This window comes from Petromyzon marinus, chromosome 11 (genome assembly GCF_048934315.1).
Source record: "Petromyzon marinus isolate PM22_M1 ecotype Great Lakes invasive population chromosome 11, UKy_Petmar_22M1.pri1.0, whole genome shotgun sequence".
NCBI classification, from domain to species: domain Eukaryota; kingdom Metazoa; phylum Chordata; class Hyperoartia; order Petromyzontiformes; family Petromyzontidae; genus Petromyzon; species Petromyzon marinus.
Window position 1 is genome coordinate 6,396,739 of NC_133677.1, and position 6,106 is coordinate 6,402,844.

Genomic DNA, 6,106 nt, shown 5'->3' on the forward strand with positions numbered 1-6,106 from the left:
GCATGCAGTTTGATCGACTCCGTTTTGTGTCGTCCTTACCACACCGCGTGTATTTTTTCTCGTGTCTTGGCCTCCTTGGTACACTGACATATCAACGAATACGTTTTATTGAGAAAAAACTCGGCCGAACAAAGCTGCATAAATGAGATGGATGTAAAAGATAAAGCAATACAAACGAGATGGTCAAAACGACACAAAAATGACCAAATTTCTGGTGTTGGCGGTAGTGGGGAGGTGGTGAATCATAACAGCCCTGCAAGGTACAGGATCATATGGACAAGGCAGTGAGGAGCAGTGGATGTGAAATGTGGGTGTACCCAGGCTGTGGGTGGCGGTGGATAGTAGTGGGTGGCAGTGAGTAGTAGTGGGTAGCTGTGAGTAGTAGTGGGTGGCTGTGAGTAGTAGTGGGTGGCTATGGGCAGTTAGTGGGTGGCTGTGGGTAACAGTGGGGCGGCGGTGGATAGAAGTCGGTGGCTATGGGTAGGAGTGTGTGGCTGTGAGTAGGAGCGGGTGGCCCCTTGGGTTGCTGTGGGGAGTCGTGGGTGGCTGTGGGTGGTAGTGGGTTGTGGGGGAGCGAGCAACTGGGAAGCGGTGTGGGGGCGGGTGGTGCCACGGTGAGAATTGGACGGGGCTCCAAGGGGGTGTACGTGCGGCTCGAGTCGTGCCGTTTGTGCGCGCACGCGCGATGCGTGAGCCTGTGGGAACGCATTCTCGCTCGCGCTCTGCCCCGCGGTATATTCCTGTGCGAGGCCACTCCGAGGCGATCCGAGAGAATTCGAGAAATCTCTCCCGAGGTGAAAGGTCACTGTGAAAGTGCTCGAGGAAGGTAAGCCCCATGCGTTTCACCTCCGTAGGAATTGTGACGTGCGTAAATGTAGTAGTGTTTGTGCGGCCGAGATTGAATGGTGCGTTATACTCATGAATGCTCTGCACGGTTGTGCCTTAGTTAACCGACATGTAGAAGTCTGTCACACGACAAGAGTACGGTGTCGCATTGAGACTCGCGAGCCAGTGTGCGTCTTTGTACAATTCATGTCAATCGGTTGAATTACCTAATATCGGGCGAGGAATTAATAAGAGTCTTGAGGCTATGAGATATCGATCAATGTTTTTCACCGCTGGTGAGTTCACAGATGTTAACGTGTACACCGATGAATTTGTATTCTCTTTACAGAAGTGGATAATTTATTTTAATTCTGTCTCCATTTAAATAACGATTTGAGCCGTCAGAGAAAGTTCGTGCAATGTATGTGGCAACGGTCGAACCAAAAAAGGCATCGGAGTGACAGAAAAGGAACAAAAGGATGAGAGAACGCTCACGCACGAAAGGATAACGGCATCATTCAAATTGTTCAGGAAAGTAAGTGGGCTTGGGCAGAACACGTCGTCGCCTGGAACGGTTGATGGCTCACGGGCAAGAAAAGTATTACTAATAGGGTGACAGCCAAGGAATAGAACACTTTCACACGGAGATGGAGCGATCAAAACCGCCAACGCGCTGGCACTGGGTGGAATTTTACGTCGCATGATCATGAGAGGCGGCGGCTTGGGAAGACTTTCATCCAGCAGTGGATTGGCCATGGCTGATGATGACGATGATACAGAAATGGTGATATATTAAGAACACAACACTGCTTTAAACTTCGTATGTTTTTTTTCGATTAAATTTTCAAAATGCTTCAATTACCTTTTACAATTGTACTCTGTATTTTAGGTCTCCCTTGCAAAAAGACACGTCTACACTCAATGGGCTCTTACCTGGTTGAAATAAAAGGGAAATGAAGGAAATAACAAATTAAATGCACCAGCCTCGGAGCAATAGATGCACGTGAAGAGGCAGAATAAATAAATAATATTTTATCTGGAAAGTGCTGGACGCCAGTTGGAAAAAAAATAAAGAAAAAAAAACCTGACTGCCATAAACGAGCACTCTCTGATGCTTTTACCTCTAATCTATATTGAGAAGCTTCCCCTTAGATGTTAATATTTCAAAGGCAATATGCAGTCTGTAGCGATATCGTGCCATGGTCAAGAAACATTCCTGTAAGAATAAATCCAACTAAGTTCAGTGCCTTGCTGTAGGAGGTAAATTTCAGGCTGCGTCATGGATCGTTGTTTGTTCAACTGATTGCAGCGAATGCAATGTGTGTGTGAGCTTTAAATGCCATGAGGAGATGCACCGTGGTGAAAAGAGCCTTTGTGGTTTTTTTTTAGTATTGGTATTTTTCTTTTTACCGACTTTGCAAACGTTATCGAAAACCTTTCATTTCCCCCCATCATCATCATCATCATCTTCTTTTTCAAGGTGTGGAACGTCCGTTACCGACCACCTCTGTCACCATCAAAAATCTTTACCCGAATCAATAACCATTACCATCGAGTTATTATGAACGGCTGATCGCACCAGATTGCTTATCCACATTGAGAGAGGCAAGATGGATATAGGCGGCATGAGCACGCAAAGGAAAAAAAAAGCTGATGGTCAAAACCACGCAGTTTTAATCCCCAAGCCAGTCGAACCCATCTCTCCTAATTAGTCTTCCGGTAAAGTCCAGCGAGCGCCGATGATTAACGACACTTTAGGACCAGGGGATATTAACGGCCTATTTGTTGAGGGTTTTTTTTTGCTGACAGCTGCCGCTCGCTTTAATCGCAAAGGTTTGAGAGATCAATACATCGCTCAGGGCGGCCCTTCCTCTGTCAATGCTGGATATCACATGTACAGAGCAATACCGCGGTGGGCAATCTGTACTGCAGCTATTGCCATAGATCTGTGATAATGTAATCTACAACATATCCAATTTTTTTTACGACAAAATCTGGGTTTAAACATATGTGTGTTTTGGACCGTATATTGGCTGAGGATGTAATGCCATTGCATGTTACCGAGAAAAGTCTGGGGACTTTTTTTGTTATTCAGAGGACCTGCAATTCGCATATTTGGCCAATTTCATTAGTGAGTGTTTGGATTCATGTGGGAGGAAACCAGAGAACCCAGAGGAAATCCATCATGCATACAAGGTGGTAACGCTCAATGAACTATCCACACAAGTAGATTCAAGAATAAATTATTCAACCGCCATCTCCTGACCACCTCGCAGCCGAAACGTACAACACGTGGTATCCCCAGGCAGGTTCCCATCCTAAAATACTAACCAGGCACAAACATGCTTAGCCTCTGAGAACGGAGATAAGCATGATTCAATGCAATGTGCGTCACATTCAGGGTGATTTGGTTATAGGCTATTTTACATTCAGTTAGCGGTGCGTGTGAGTGTGTTCGTGTAGAATGTGAACATTACCTGGGCTTCCCGTATATCGACTCATCCTGAAACGACGGCTCCGTATTTTGTGTCTGCATCAGAAGTTTGGAAACAAAGGCGGATGGGCGCAGTGTTGTCCTCTCCACCTAATGGTGCAAATCTAAATATAGGTCAATGCCAACATTCAAGGAGTCTAAATGGGAGATATCTGTCCTTTAATGTTTGCTATTTGGAATAGCCACTTTCATGTTGTCAGAACCGACTACAAAGCCGATAGGGTGCACAGAATGTATAGCCCGCACTTCTGTGCCGAAAATACATGACAAGCGAAAAAGGTTGGCAGGTAAGGTGAGTTGAAAAGTGAGGAGCTACCCTGCATAAATGAATGTGAAGATGCTGGCTGAAGAACCAAGGAATGGTTTAGACTACAGCGGGTATGTTAATGCACTTTCACAATTGCTATTGGATTGCTACACAGTGAGGTATGCAGAGTATTCCCCGCATTGTGATTGATCCAAATCATTGAGTCCAATGACGCTAAATGGCCCATTATCTTAGATCACTCACAGACGTTCTGCATTGCTTACTCATATCCAGTTTACCAATTTAATGCATTTTGTTTGATCTCATGGAATGCCATATTATCTGTGTAGGATATTATGCAAGTTAGCCGTAATGCGCAATGTAATATCATCATCATAATCAGCCATGGTCAATCCAGTGCTGGTTTGAAGGTCTCCCAAAGCCTCTGCCATCTCTTGCAATCCTGTGACGTAAAAATTCACCTGCACATGAGCCGATTTCGTTACTCCATCGTTCACTGGGAAACGTTCCACCCATGAAATATAATGTATACGTTATACTAATATAATTTCAACACCGTCTACCAATATTCTGCACGGAGGGAGCAATATTTCAGGGCTTTTTGTACTGCACTATGAACCCCCTGATGATAATCGTTCAATTATTTGTCACGGCTAACATCGACGTGAACTGGTCCCGAGCCAACCCCCAACCTGAGCAATGTGAGTTGACCAGCCAGGTGAAATATGACCGAAACAACCCCCAAAGAACAACTCGGCATGGCGAGGGAGGCCTTCATTCAGCCTGGGATTGACAAAAGGGATTTAGATAATTGATTGGAATTAGCGTTTTTTTATTATTGCAAAAGTTCAAATCCCCCATGCCTCTGTCCACGCAAAGGTGTTAATGGGTACACCGCAGTTCGTGCGATCTGCAAGTCTCATATGCTGGGATGACGTGTGGGCAATAAAATTACCCCCTCCCTCTATCTCTCTCTCTCGTGGAGGGCCTGCTGTGAGTAGTAACATGAGCAAGCAATTACAGGGCTACGTCGTTACCTTTTAACGTGTGTATATTCTGCATGGCTGTCTGTGCATCGCTCATGATCTGAAAGATTCGAGATTTCCAAGGTGCAGAGCGGCAGGAGATTTTGTGTTCCGTGTGACCGCGTGCGTTCGCTTCGATGACGATACATTTGCTTTAACAATGATCGCAGTCTGTGTCTGCACATCAGGTGCTCATGGTCGGATCAATAAAGCCGTTGTCACAGCCTACACGGCCAAACATTTGCAGTGAAACAGCCACAACATGCAGGCGGTGGTGCAAAAGTGACCTAGAATGTGTGTCTGTTTTTTTTCTGTTTCTCCCTGCCCAGCTCCCATGCACATCGTGATAAGTGAAATAATAGTTCATAAAATGAGCCTTTCTTCAATTTCCATATATTTACCACATCTGGTGTAGATAATAGCCCCGTGCTGCGTGACAATTGAATCATTGTGAGAAGCATTTTCAGCCAGCGTTGTTGTGTGCCACACTAAAGTGCATCTCACGCTGCAAATGCGCATCTTTGGCAGTGCGAGGGGACCCATCTGTGATATTGAGTGCGGGTGTCTTGGTCTGTATGCATATGGGAAGCGGCAATGCAGTTGTTGGCGCACTGCGCTACGAACACGGCGACCCGAGTTTGATTCCCGCTGACGGTCAACGTCAGTGACGAATATCTAAACCAATCGTGGGCCTTCCCTAGGTCCACTCGGCCTCAAATGCGTGACTGGTGCGCTGTGCCAACATGAGCACTGTGGGCGAGCCTGGTGCAGAGCCGCGGAGTGGCGGATGCGGGGGTTGGGATGGGTTGGGATGCATGAGACAATCAATTACCCCCCACCCCCCCTCGCCCTCTTGAGACCTCGAACATTTGTATTTTATTGATACCTACGTGAGAAAATGTTTTGTTTTATTATCAAAAGCGTAATATGTTGGGACTGTGCCCCCCCCCCCCCCAGCCCTTCCTTGGGAAGTTTCTCGATCAGCAACATCTCTGTGGATACCACCCAGCTACACCGTGCTCTACGACGAGCACGGTGTAGCTGGGTAGAGTGCGGAAGAAGTTCAGCAAGAAGTTCAACATACATACACGCGCGCATACATACGCTCCGGCCTCAATAGGCGCTCGCCAATCGCACTTACGTCCGATCACCGCCACCATATACATTGACGAGACTTCACGGGGATCGCATTAGGTTGTGTGCGCCAGAGTAAAGAGGTGAACACATGGCGTAAATCGCAGCCTGCAAAGTGTTGTGCGCGTGTGTGTGTGTGGGGCGATCGCGCATGACCAGCTGCATCGCGCGGGCGCTTCGCTGTCGCGTGTGTGTGTGAGAGAGAGTGTGTGAGAGAGAGTGTGTGAGAGTGTGTGTGTGAGAGTGTGTGTGTGAGGGTGTGTGTGTGTGTGAGAGTGTGTGTGAGGGTGTGTGTGTGAGGGTGTGTGTGAGTGTGTGTGAGAGTGTGTGTGTGTGGGTGTGTGTGTGTGAGAGAGTGTG

At 46.9% G+C, this 6,106-nt stretch overlaps 1 protein-coding gene across 1 annotated transcript in view; it reads left to right on the top strand.

Annotated features, from left to right (window-relative positions):
* The first annotated feature begins 632 nt into the window (after window positions 1-632).
* Window positions 633-6,106, top strand: part of NPY2R (neuropeptide Y receptor Y2) — a 12,617-nt gene continuing 7,143 nt past the window's right edge. The window contains exon 1 of the mRNA XM_032952185.2: window positions 633-826. The gene's annotated coding sequence lies outside the window, so the exon portion shown is untranslated. The remainder of the gene's footprint in view (window positions 827-6,106) is intronic.